At 33.3% G+C, this 13,385-nt stretch overlaps 1 protein-coding gene across 1 annotated transcript in view; it reads left to right on the forward strand.

Annotated features, from left to right (window-relative positions):
• The first annotated feature begins 4,242 nt into the window (after nt 1-4,242).
• The window catches only part of LOC129003240 (elongation of very long chain fatty acids protein 7-like), a 34,615-nt gene continuing 25,472 nt past the window's right edge, over nt 4,243-13,385 (forward strand). The window contains exon 1 of the mRNA XM_054431533.1: nt 4,243-4,305. The gene's annotated coding sequence lies outside the window, so the exon portion shown is untranslated. The remainder of the gene's footprint in view (nt 4,306-13,385) is intronic.

Consider the following 13,385-nt stretch of genomic DNA (forward strand, 5'->3'; position numbering starts at 1 on the left):
TTTGTATAACTAATTATTAAATGTACAAATTATTAATAATGTTATGTGTATATTGTGTTACGTGTGTATATACTATTTTATCACTCATTAATAAAATTTGTATCTTTGTCATTGTACCAGCTTTGCTACTTTGTAGTTATTGCCCTAGTTCATGTTAATCTACTTGTGTGTTCTATTCATAAAGTTTTACTTCTATTTTAGAATTACTGTGATATAAAGATACATTCATTAATAATAGACACGTTTTAGCCTACTACCTTCTCTATCCAATAGTCAATGCTACTACTTTGTAACAAATTATTTTTAAACAACTGATCACACATCTAACTATTTTAGAAAAAAATATTCCTCGGTAAAAGTTGTAACGTAGTCTACTTTAAAAATATTTCAACAGTAGTTTATTTTTCAGATCAATATTATAGACCATATATTATTGGTGAGTTGGTGGTTCAGTTGGTAGCGTTATGGGCAAGGGTAAGAGTAACTATATTTTCTGGGGAAATCACCAAAGGTGAAGACGAAAACACATTAGAAACAGCAAGCTTTTTACAGCATTGTACCAATTAGTTTGGATCTAAAAGAACCCTAACATATAATTTTTTGTTATTTTACAAGTTTTTATGGGCAAATCAACATTAAAAAATCTAATTTTCCTGGAGATATTATAGATTTGTACCCACATACCAATAGGAGTAGTCTGTAGCTCTGTACATATCCACAAATACATACACACACGCAAACTCAAAACTTTTGATGGAAAGAATACTTTGTCCATGTACCATGAATTTTCTTATAGGGGGTTGAAGTAAAAAAAAAACATAAGAATTGGTTATCTTCATCTGGTACTAAAGATTAGTAAATCTATAAGAGCTGGTTTCTGTTTAAGCTATGGTATGAGTCTCCAAAATATGGAAACTGCATCATATTTGAAGTGGTTTCCCCACTTAAAGCCAAGCCATTTAAATATTTAAATACCTTAATTTATCCACATTACCTGTTTACTTATTTGGAACACTATATTGATTATTGTTATTCAAAGCCAATAAATACATTATGCATTTGCCACAAATGATTCACCACATAACTGATTGACTTTAACATGTCAACAGATCTTAGATAGATGTGTCTATGTACACTAAGTACTTAAACACAACAATTAGATTAATGGCTGGGCCTACTAATAGTAACCTACAGAAAGGGAATGAGGAAAATACTGAATTAATGAGATATATTTTGAACTGATCAACACTCAACAGTCGATTCTTGCACTCTATCAGTTGCCCTTTGGTTTTTATTGTCCATACCATCACCATGGTATTAGTATTACTCCGCTGCACTTCAGAATTCAACCAAACAACACAAAAGTAAACACTGAAATGCCTTCCTTACAGGTTACGTTCTTGTCAAATCAAGTCTGCAACACTGACTTAAAATTAAAATTAATAGATCAGCTGTTGCACTGTTCGCGTTCATTGTTGCCGGGTGTTTTAAAAACAACAATGTCAAATATTAATTTGACTTGTAAAGTAACCTATTTTAACGAATATAATAAAATTCGCCTTCCAGTACTTTTGAATACCTGAAATTGTACTTTAAACGCTGTAGGGAACATCGTAAACATTTATAATACGGTAAATAAGTATAGATAATATTTTAGATTTTACAACAACGGGCGATTTCGTTAAGTTGCATCAGTCATCAATCAATCGAGAACAATAGTATATTTCGTACCTAGGGCCGAAAATGAGAGTTTGGTGACTCGAGATAGTTTTTAAGTTCGAGAGGAAGTCTAGTACTTAAAACGATCGAAAGCTGCAAAACCATTTTGGTCCGTGGTACGAACGCTATTTTTCACCACACCCTATCACCACTATTCATAATGCTCAGTACCAGTCAATACAACTACACCCTAAAGAAAGGGATTCTGCACATCTACAGGAAAATATCTTTCTACCAGTATGCGTAGATTTTCCCTACGATGCACACGAGCTGGGAGGTATTAATGTTTTAAGAACTCTGATTTTCAGCATTTGCCCATTTATTTTACGTGCGCTAGTATTTGTTTACACTTAATCTACTGTTTAGATCAGCTGTTCTCATTGTTTAACAATAATGTGGACAGAATTATGCGTTACCTAGTTTCTAGTTTTGATGTGTTTTAGCTTGTACTACAGTACTTGATTGTTTACTCCGGCTCTTGATCCAATTATTCCCGTCCTCGGGTTCGCCTCGCACGTGAAATTTGATGTTTTGTTCGGGTTTGCCTCACACAAGAGCGCGCACCAGAAAATGCCACTTTCAGTACTACAACTGTAATTAATTTTAGGCCTATTATTCCGATAGTGTACCGCGGTACTCTTCCATTTTTAAGGTACGGTAAGTAGGACAAATTCAATGCACATTTCGTGCGCAAAAGCATCTTTATTACTCAAACTATCAACAAAATACTACTAAGTAACTAACTAAAATACTAAAATGCAGTACAGTGTCAGTTTGCACACTAGTTACACAAATAGCTAAAATGTGCATAGTGACCGTACATGATAACGGTAACCCCGTAGATGATAACTAGTTCAAAAAAACAATTTTAACGAAGACATTGTAGCTATAGTCTGTATAATGGAACCTGTCTCCGGATCCTCCATCTACCTGGGACTGACACGGGCCTTAACCCTTTATCCAACCCCAGGTCCGGGGACAGGTTCCATCATACAGACTATATGGCTATTGGATTACTTCTTTAGGTGTCATTGTCATGGACACTCTAGACAAACTTCAGGTTCGAAAACTTCCGCCATATTGGTGTAACCCAATAAGTTTTTGCATCCAATAAAAAGCTAGATGTTGACCTTGGGGCCAATATTTGGTGTTTCACCAAATACTGTACATAAGAACACTGAGATGGGGTTTTATTGTGTATTTACGCAAGTGGCATTTATTAATGTTTTATTACCTTTTTGTAAGAGGTCCAAATCCTGGTCTTTATACTATCCATCGACCTGTTGTTCTCCCAATGCTTACCACATACGTCATTATTCATGAAATACTAATACAGTAATCTGTTTGGAGAATACAACATCTATGAAATAACGAACAGCTGTTGGGTTAAAGATTATTTTTTCTAGCTGTCACTGGATGTTTACATTAAATGTTGTTTACAAATACTGCAACCATTTGCGACCACATTTTGTAAGAAAATCCAAAACCAAGTGAGATTAAAAACGTTGTGCCATACATAACGGATTTAATTAATTGCAAGTGCAATAATAATGTGTAACTGTAAATTAAATAGCATTTCTAGCCATCATTCAGGTCTTAACCGGAGATTCTCTGTGTGTGTGTGTGTGTGTATCAAACTGTAGTTGAGTTTTGATAACCGGAAAAAAGACCCTGAAACATTGCTGTATACGGAGCTTTTCATGCATACCTGGAAAAATGCAAACTAAATATGCAAACCAACTGCAGTTCTGATTATAAGAAGGTTTCGACTGACTACATGATCCTTCCGTAGAACGGGTACACAGCTAGTCCATATATAAATCCCAAAGTACCCATGAACTTTTGAGAAAACTACAAGTCACACCCCCATAAACCCGGAAATCACATACTTAAAATGTTCGTCATGACGACAAACCTTGCGCAAAACTGTCCATTATTTCATAAATTGCCCTTTAAGTTCGTAATTCCTTTCCATATACCTAAGGCTAAAAATACCTCAGCTGTACTTATTTTTTGTTATTCTTTCCATGTATTACCTTATTGAAATCGTGTTATTATTCGTTTGTATTTCTGTATTCTGTTTTGTTTATTTCATCTTAACTTAACCAATCGATAGTTTTATTAATACCTTATGAAGTCAAACGGGGTGAAGCCCGTGGGTAACAGCTAGTTACAATTAATAATGGCTTTTAATAGAAAATAAATCTGGCAATTAAGGGAATATTGTAGTGAAAATCCAACCATTCACCCAGTCTACAGATTTGCGTCGGTATATTTTGCTTCTACAGGCAAACCTACAATACAAGCAACATCAATTAAAGCAACTCTGGAAAAAATCCTAAGTCCTAAAATCCTAAAGTGGCCTAAAATAAACGGAACCACTGCATCCTAATGGGCCAATGCGATACAGAAATTAGGAAGAGGAAGCTGGTATAAACACAGATGTAGTTAAAGGATCTCAAGGCTTGTGGTGGGGTAAAAAACTATCAGTTTCAGCGCTTGTCTTCACTCAGTCAGCTTCTGGTCGGTGCGAAGCGAGGAAGAGAAGAAGAATATACCTCTCTCCCTTACACCTGTCACTAACACGTGAGTTTAGTTATTTTAAAAATATACAGTATATATATATATTTATATTTTTTCGTATTGGTAATTTGGACTTTATATAGTCATTGTATACAGGTAAAATATTTATTTTAATTAGGCACAGTTCTTTTGAGGTTATACAATTTGTACTGGTATTTTTATTTTGTCTACATTAGAAATACTGTTAAAAAACAAAGACATAACTAAAGTATTAAAAATGTAATAAACTTATAAATTTTCTACTAGTAAAAATCCTGATGGGTAATAGCAATTCGAACAATAAAAATAGTGGAATCCAAGAAACATGAACGATATTAGCTTATTATTATTAATATAATATTTTTAACGGCAGTAGAACATGATTTTGTACGGAGATACTTAATTAATTGTTTTGAGTTAAAATATCTTATATTTGTAAACAGTGCTATAGTTAAATTTTGTAATATGATTATTCAATTTTGTTGATACAGTTTTTTCTTTAAAACACGTAAAAACATATATACCGATATTTCTAGTTTTCGCTAGTCTTTTACTAGTTCAAACATACATAGAACATACACATGTACATACATATAAGTTAAATCCTACAATACATTACTTTTTTGGATTTTATTCAGAACTTTACCAGAAGATGTTCCACAAACAGCTGTAAGTAAACTATGACGTTGTCAACCATGTAGACAACAATGTATATCAGCTGATCGGGAATAAAAAGAAACAGGGCTGCCAAATTATTAGCTTGTTTTGCACCTTAACGCATGTCTACTAGTAGTTTTGGTTACGTTTTTATAAAATTAAACCACTGTACAACGCGTTTTGTGTGGATTGTACTGCATTCATAAACAAAATGACGCTCTTAATTAAATAGTAAGAGAAATAACTATCAGTGGGTATAAGCATTGAAAGGGGATAGAAAAGTCCACAATAAAAGCTCAAACTCCCTAAACACGAAGTTCTTTAGAAGATTGTATGACTTTCCTGACTGATGTGCTTCAATAGGTTTGACTATTTAAAACATTATGTATAGTGTTAACTCTTGGCAGGAATTTAATTTGTATTTTTTTACTAATTTTGTAGCCTCCAGAACTGCTGAATTATAAAAGTTATCAAGGTTAAACTACGTGTTTTTACGTGTTATCAATACGGCTCAAGCAATCCCTGTTTTTAGTACAATTAATATGCATACATTTTGGGAGTGGGAATATATGAGTGATACCATAAGCTGGTCTTCAAAAACACGAAACATCATCTTCGCAGGTTAAAGTTAACTATTGCATATGTTGATCGAATTCGAGCAATTACAAAGTATTTCAGGCGTTATTTCAAAACGAATAACAGTCATAATTTCCGACGACTTAAAAGAGTCAACTCAAAGATAATGTAATCAATCACTCCACTCCAGTTATCGAAACTGAAAACGAACGCTCCTGTGTGTGTATCATGAACAGCTGTAATAATTAATACAAATTATTCGTCTGTAGTCAACGGTTTAATTAAACAAAATCTGTTCTTCATAAGAAATACATTGGGATTTTGATGGCCTATGGGGCAAAGCCCGAGGACTTTTATTACAGGAATTTGTGAAAGGGGCGTATACACCAAAAATACTTAATTTTGACACATCGTTTGTAAAAAATCCGTCCATTATTAACGGAGGAGTAGTGTTTCGTAGAAATCGCCTTCACGTATTATATATAAGGTTTGCCGTAGTAACAGTTTTTTAATTTTCATAGATCCTCATGAGCAACAATGGTTAAAAGAAATACGTAACAGACAACTTTATGTGCCAAACATGATAAAATCATCATTCGGAACAATTCTATGCGTTATTTAACTTCTTTGACTTATAAATCAGGTAAATTAAAAGTCAAATATTGATAAAATCACAGAATTTGAAATCCCCGACTTCAGATTGATTCCATTATTTGAAAAAGGGAGTGAATATTCAACACGAGTCAACTTTTTTCACCCAAGGTTGATTTTTGCATTTATTTTCGCATTTTTGAAATCAAATGCAGACAGAAAAAGTAGTCAGCTTAGGGTGATCAAGGGTTTTCTTCAATCCAAAAACGTGAACCCAGTTTCAATCTCGTGCTGGAAAAGAATAAAAAGTTCTTTAGAATAAAATCAATTCCTAAAAAGGCATAAACATCCGACACGACTTTTGACAATTTAAAGCACAATGTAAATTGTGTTATTTGTTTCCTTAATAACGTGGGAAATTTAAATTTCCTTTTTTTGGAATCCTCCAATAGGCTATATTCAATTATTTGTTTTAAGCTCTACAAAATGGTTTAGATAGGAATTGGAAAATTTTATGTTTTGAGGATGATAATTGGGAAACCCCTATTTTCATCCCATAAACCCTCGTTTCCACAGTCCGATCAAATATTTGAACGGATGGCATTTTCGGCCTCTAGGGACATCAAAACGAAAAAGTAAATCGGTCTCGGATCCAGCTTTTACAATGATACCTACAAATACCATATTCTTTGGGAAATTCGCTAAAAGAATATTTTTTAAGTGACAAAATAAAACCGTAATTAATAACAGTGGAAATCATTAACCTTTATTCCACTTTTGGACCTGCAGACTGGAACTTCCGCATTTCGTCCTAATCCAGGAAACCCTATTTAGATGTATTTGCTTCGGGAGGATAATTTCCGAAAGATTGGACAAACAACTCATTATCACACCAGGACCATGTGTTTATAGTCGTTGGGTGTTGGACATTAATGCGGGGCGTTTGAGGCGGTACAGTCGGGGGCAAACATACTGTAGTGTCAACTCCGTCAACTTGGCCTGTCAAGTGTAAACTATCCCTGTCAACTTTGATTCTCAACCACTGTCAACTACCAGCGTGAGTCAACAGAGGGATTCGTCCATAAACTTGAGGTATTGATTTAATTTGATTTTACCAAAGTTGGTTATGCATTTAAAAACACTCAGTGGTCGAAAACTCAGCAAAAAATTTGACTTTTTTATTTTAACTCCACGCTATAGACATGTGATTGAAATTTCTTCCATTTGTTTTGATTTTCAGTATATATTTCGTTGTTTCGTCACCAACATGGCAACCCATAAGACCCATGTTATTTTTTTTGTTTTAAATGAATTGTTTGTGCTTATATTGAGCCTATTTTAATGTATAAAGTATTCTGCACATCTACAGGAAAATATATTTCTAACAGTATGCGTCGATTTTTTCTTCGATGCACACGAGCTGAGAAAAAAGGTTTTCAAAAAACATGCCTATTAATCTATAGGATTTTGGTATAGTAGGTTAGTAGATTTTTCTATTTGTCGTAGCCGTGTATTTATTTTATTCTAAGTTGTCTCTTTATCTCCTTTCGTTGGCTTTTCCAACGGAATTCTATGTCTTTACGGTATGAGTGAATTTCGACTTCTTGTGTACTTAACTTTTTTTAAAGCTACAAACGTAAATACATTGTATTTAAAATTATTTCCCAATTTCAGAGGTAAAGTAAATTAATTGTTTTTAATAGAGGATTATAGCTTTAGTTAACAACTACAAGAATCTTACATAGGGGGTTTTAAAGATTATCGTTTGTAAATTTTAGAAAACTAATTTATAAGTTAGACCTGCGAGGGTGTCAAATAAAACATCAAGGGCGGTTTATACTTCAAAACCCCAACAACGACACCCAAACATTAATTTATCCCTTACCGTAACATGTTTAAGCTTAAGGAATCAGTTTATTTTTGCAATCTTACATGCCAAATTCAATTTCGAAAGGGGTTATCTTCGGGGACTCAAATTTAATGTTCATTTAAGATAATTTCTCAGATATTTTCAGTTTGCAAGCTATATTTATCTTAGTGTGTTGAAGATAATAAACTCAGTAGTTTATGTTTCACACCTAAATTTAATATATGACTAGAAGTTAATAAATTCGAACAAGGGGTTGGGGAGCGTGGCTTTTGTCCTGATGTTTTGGTTTTAAATCATGCTATAATGAGTTAATTTTACTTACTAAATTAATTGAATGTGTTAATCACTTTTGACTGCGGCAATTCCTGGGCTCTAGTCTAAGGTTCTAGGAAAAAACAAGACAGTTCTTTTAAGCTGTAATTGGTTATTATTGGAGAAATAAATGACACTATTAAAAGTCATAAAACGCATAAAAATACCGATAGTTTATATACAAAATCTAGTTCCTGAGGCCTTCGCAACATGGTGAAAATGCAGAAGAGATTAGAATCAAGAATCAAGAATTTTTGTTTCCATAAAATGCAGTTACATTACTGGAAAACGTCAGTACAACTACAGCTAAAATAAAAACTGAAATAAGAAAATGGTACAAGGTTTCTTATCAATATAAAGAATTAAATCCCTGAAACTCTCCATGCCGAGAAAAAAAAACAGCACACAATACTCGGTTAAAAAACTAAAATAAACTACTTACGTATTCTTCTTTCAGATCAAAAAATTCTTTATTTTTGTACAAAAGGTTTGCCAAAAGGAGCCCCTCAACCCCTTTTCTGAATTTTGGGTCTGGCAGGTTCCGAGCTACAAAAGGAAGTTTATTAAAAAACTTATAACTAAGAATATCATTCAACATCTGAACTTTACTTAATCTAACATGTGGTAAATTGAGATCATTTTTCCTACGTGTATTATAGGGATGGATGTCGCCTCTCAGCTCAAGAGAATCCCATTCCTTCTTGATTTTGATCAAAGACTGAAAAATATATTTTAAATGTGGTTTAATACTTACGGAACAGCTGAAACCAATTTTATTGTTGTACGTCGCACTGTTGAGATCGTTTTTGTTTACAATTTGTTTCTTGTTATTTTAGTAATTTTTAACCTCGTTTGGCTAAATAAAATAATCTGATCATAAACAATAACTCGTCCCCTAGTTATATGACCAAACAGTAAATCACAAAATCATTAAATTACCCCTAAAATAATACAAACAAAATCTTGTCGGCACCAGCGATCAGTGTCACGGGAAATGAACTAGACACAAAAACGAGCTTCAAAATTTACAATGGGATGAGAAATCTACTTGTTTTGGTTAGTCTATGGTCTTAGTAACAAAATACCACAATGTATCCATGCATAAAATATCATAATTTATGTTTTCAACTTCTTAAAATGCCATCGAAAGATAATATGTAATTTTCTTCAAAATGTCACCTTCCCTTTAAAAGTATTTAAATTAATTTGGAAAGACTCCCCAAATTCAACAGGAATTTTAATTATTTGTTTTCGTAAATTAACTATCCAGATAGTTTGTTGTTCATAGGGTTAAGTGTTTGAAGATACCGTACGTCAAATCAGACCGTTTGCTAATCGCAACCGTTTTAAGTGTGCCATGAATGAATAGGCAGTTTCCTAAATTTATCAGTTAAAAACAAAAATAATCAAGCCTTTCCCCAAAACCTTTACGTCAGCTGAAATTACATTGTTGTTCAGCAATGTATTTTGACACTCAGGGAAACCTAAACGCTTATCTTTTTATTTTTACTTGATCTGGGACATCACAAACGTGCGCAAAACAGCTGATTTTAGAAAGAGTAAACATAACTATTAGTTGGGTATTGGCGACAACATGTCAACAAATTGTAGTTTACGTGAATTTGTAGAACATCCCAAATTACGTACATCAATTAAGTTATAAATTTGATGGATTTAGATGTGGGAAATATCTTAAGGGTTGGCACGACTGTCGGTAACACCTTTGACTGTAAATCAGTCAATTACAAGGCGAAATTAATGGAAATCATGTCTTTCCTAAGGTTCCTTCTTAGCTTCGAATCGTTTTTGTTTACATTAAGCTATAAATGGGTTAAGTTTATTAATATTATTATTTTATTTTACTCTGAACACAAGACGTAATAGGCTCTATGATTTGCTTACACAATAGTTTTTACTATTTTAATTTATTTAAACTAGCTGTTACCCACGGGCTTCATCCCGTTTTACTTCATAAGTGTCAATAAAACTATTGGTTGGTTAAGTTAACATGAAATTAACAAAATACAGTAAAACAAACAAATAATCGCACCTGATTTTAATAAGGTTGAAAGAATACACAAACAAATAAGTACAGCTGAGGTAATTTTAACATTAGGTATATGAAAAGTTCCCTTTAGAAAGGAATTACGACCTTAGAGGGCAATTTATGAAATAATGGATAATTTTGCGCAAGGTTTCTCGTCATGACGAACATTTTAAGTATATGGTTTATGGGGGTGTGACTTGTAGTTTTCTTAAAAGTTCATGGGTACTTTTGGCGTTATATATAGATAATCTAGAAATTTTCTTTTATGGCAAAACATGCTGCGATTCGTAAAAATGCATTTACTTTCGCTATAATTTTAACAATTTGAATTAGGTAAATAAACATGTATATTTAAAAAGACGCAACATGCAATTTGTAAACTCTATAAACGTCTTATGTTGGTTTAGATACTATAATTATTTAGTTCAAAATAAATGTTTAATAAAACAAATACCGTAGAAATTTAATCAGAGTAAATTTATTCCAAGCTCATTGTAAAAAAAAAATAATAAATAATCAGGAAATATTAGTTTAAAGTAAAAGTCAATGGTCAAATGCGAACACCGGATGTACCAAAATCGGCAACATCCATTTGCTACTTACCTGCGCAACTGGTTTCCGCTTCGGTCAAGTTCAAGTTCAATAAACAACTGGTCCTGTCCTTGAACACATTCCTGAACGAATTGGTTGCGTTTCGTTAATTGCTAAACTAAGTAGTGCAGAAGGTTCAATCATGTTTACATTTACATTTCTGAGAAGTCTTTGCGTTCGACTTCTGTTGAGGTTTCCGTACAAATCCTGCATTGCGTTTTTGAAAATGAAATCTTGAACGATTCACAACGAACGACACACATCGTTACAAACGAAAGGTAAACAAAATTGAATCATTTGCAAGTCTTTCAGAAAACAGCTGTTTCCTAAGTAAAGGTAGTCAATTAGTCATTGTGAAGTGTGTTGTGCAATTGAAAATAACTTATGTTTGTAAACACACTGTCAGATACATTTAGTAGTAAGCAGCTGACACTTGGAAAGGACACCTGCTGATCTTCATACTTACTTGTAGTTTATAGTAGTTTCCGTCCGTAGTCCAGAGGCAGGAATTGAACAGGTCAATAGGGTAACAATAATAATAATAAAAAAAAAAATAACTTAAAAATAACATTCCAGGCCAAAGGGTTTTGTGAAATTTAGTAAATCTTCCATATCATAGAAACCATTTTTGGTCAGTAAAGATTTTATTTCTGTTTTGAATTTTGAGATTTTTGGATGTTTTGGCAGTGCCTGGAAAAGTTTTAATCCGGAATTGTGGGGTTTTTGTTCAAACAATTTTAGTCTGTGTTGTTGAGCATGAAAGAGATTGACATGATTTGACGTTCTCCTACAAATTATACTGGCCACAGGCTGAGTTTTAGTCATCTATTAGAATTTGGGTGAATCCTAAATGCGTATTTAAACCCAAATGTGAGGGAGAAGTGTGTGTAAGAATGAAATGATCTGTGTAGCTTTATTACTGACTAAAATCAGCTGTTTTCATTAGCCAGGATCATTACCCAATGATTGGGGACAGCTGAGTGCCATGGTGGAAGGAAAAAACATAGGTGTGCTATTCCCACATATTCTGACGTCACTCGGATGGCTGAGTGCAGTTTCAAAACACCAAAAAGCTACCGACTATTTTCAGGATCGATATGTCAACCTTTATTTATGTCACCCACTGATTTCGTTATAGTAATTCATTTAGTTATGAATACTTTTCAAAGCACATGTCACTCTCAAATGTCCAAAATACAAAATAAAAATCTACCTCTGTAAGATGTATTGCCTCCTCTTGACACTGGTCCAGTGATCGTCGTAATGTCCTAGACGTGATTTGATGGTAGAATCACGTTTTACACGTAACAGTTCCGATCACGTCGCTACAATCAAGGGTTTCTGATGTTCTTTAAATGCCGTAACATAGTAAACATTGGAACAGTTATGTCTTTGAGGGGAATCGTACCGCAGTGCTTTGTAAACTGTTGGAATGTGAAGCGATTTGGCCGATTGTGGTTTTGGGTTTGTGGGTGAGACCATAGAGAATAAATGTGTTTTTAGATTAAGTAAGGTATTAAGCAATAATTAAACGTTTTAACTTTTACGATTCACTAAGAATTTAGCACTTAATTTTGATGTTGGTACTATAAAAGCCGATAACCTTGATTTAGGTACCTAAGCTTATACGGTAATAGTCTACTAACAAGTGTTATTATATTGAACAACAATGTATTCCACAAAAAAATAGTTAAAAAAGCAGATTAAATTACCAACTTCATTAAAACATTACATTTATCTTCAGCTGTTTTAATTTTTTTCACAACACCAAACATAGAACCGCCACCATGTCGATACGATAAATAAGGTTGACGGATAAAAAGTTAATCAAACCTTGAGGTTTCTGGCAACAAAAGAAATAGTGCCATGTAAATCAGAGCGGATGGATACTAATAAGTCAGGAACTGTTTACTCAGCAAAAAGTAAACCTGTTACTCCCACGACCTCCAGATTCAGTTCTTATAGACCAAATAATACATCCAGCGTTAAGTGTAAGGTTTGACATAATGCCAACAAATAGAGGAACCTCCTTGAGATAGGCTTAAGCCCACAGTTGGAGTTGTATTTCTTATATTTAATTCTACAAGTCACACCCTCTAGTATATGAGTTAACTATGGAAAGCCTCCAGTAATAAGTCATCAATACCCCCGCCGCAGCTAACCTGCAGACTAAGCGAATTTCCATTTGCCTGATTGAATTTACACTAAAATGTCTACTCATTTATTCCCTATTTAAATAGAATTAGTTTTTTTAACAAGTACTTAGGTTTGCTGCATCAGGGAGGGTAAAAACAGTTTTTTTTTGTAAAATGTTAATAGTTAGTAAGAAATAAAAACATTTTCCAAATTTGATCAAAATATGTTTATAAACAAGCAAACTAAAACAGTTTACTTATTCTCCATAAGAATAACATGGGAATTTTAAATTTACAATTTTTTGGAATTTTCTCCGTAACCATT

Source organism: Macrosteles quadrilineatus, unplaced genomic scaffold (assembly GCF_028750875.1).
Source record: "Macrosteles quadrilineatus isolate MER2022 unplaced genomic scaffold, UCM_ALF_1.0 Scaffold_9__3_contigs__length_116548681, whole genome shotgun sequence".
Taxonomy (NCBI): domain Eukaryota; kingdom Metazoa; phylum Arthropoda; class Insecta; order Hemiptera; family Cicadellidae; genus Macrosteles; species Macrosteles quadrilineatus.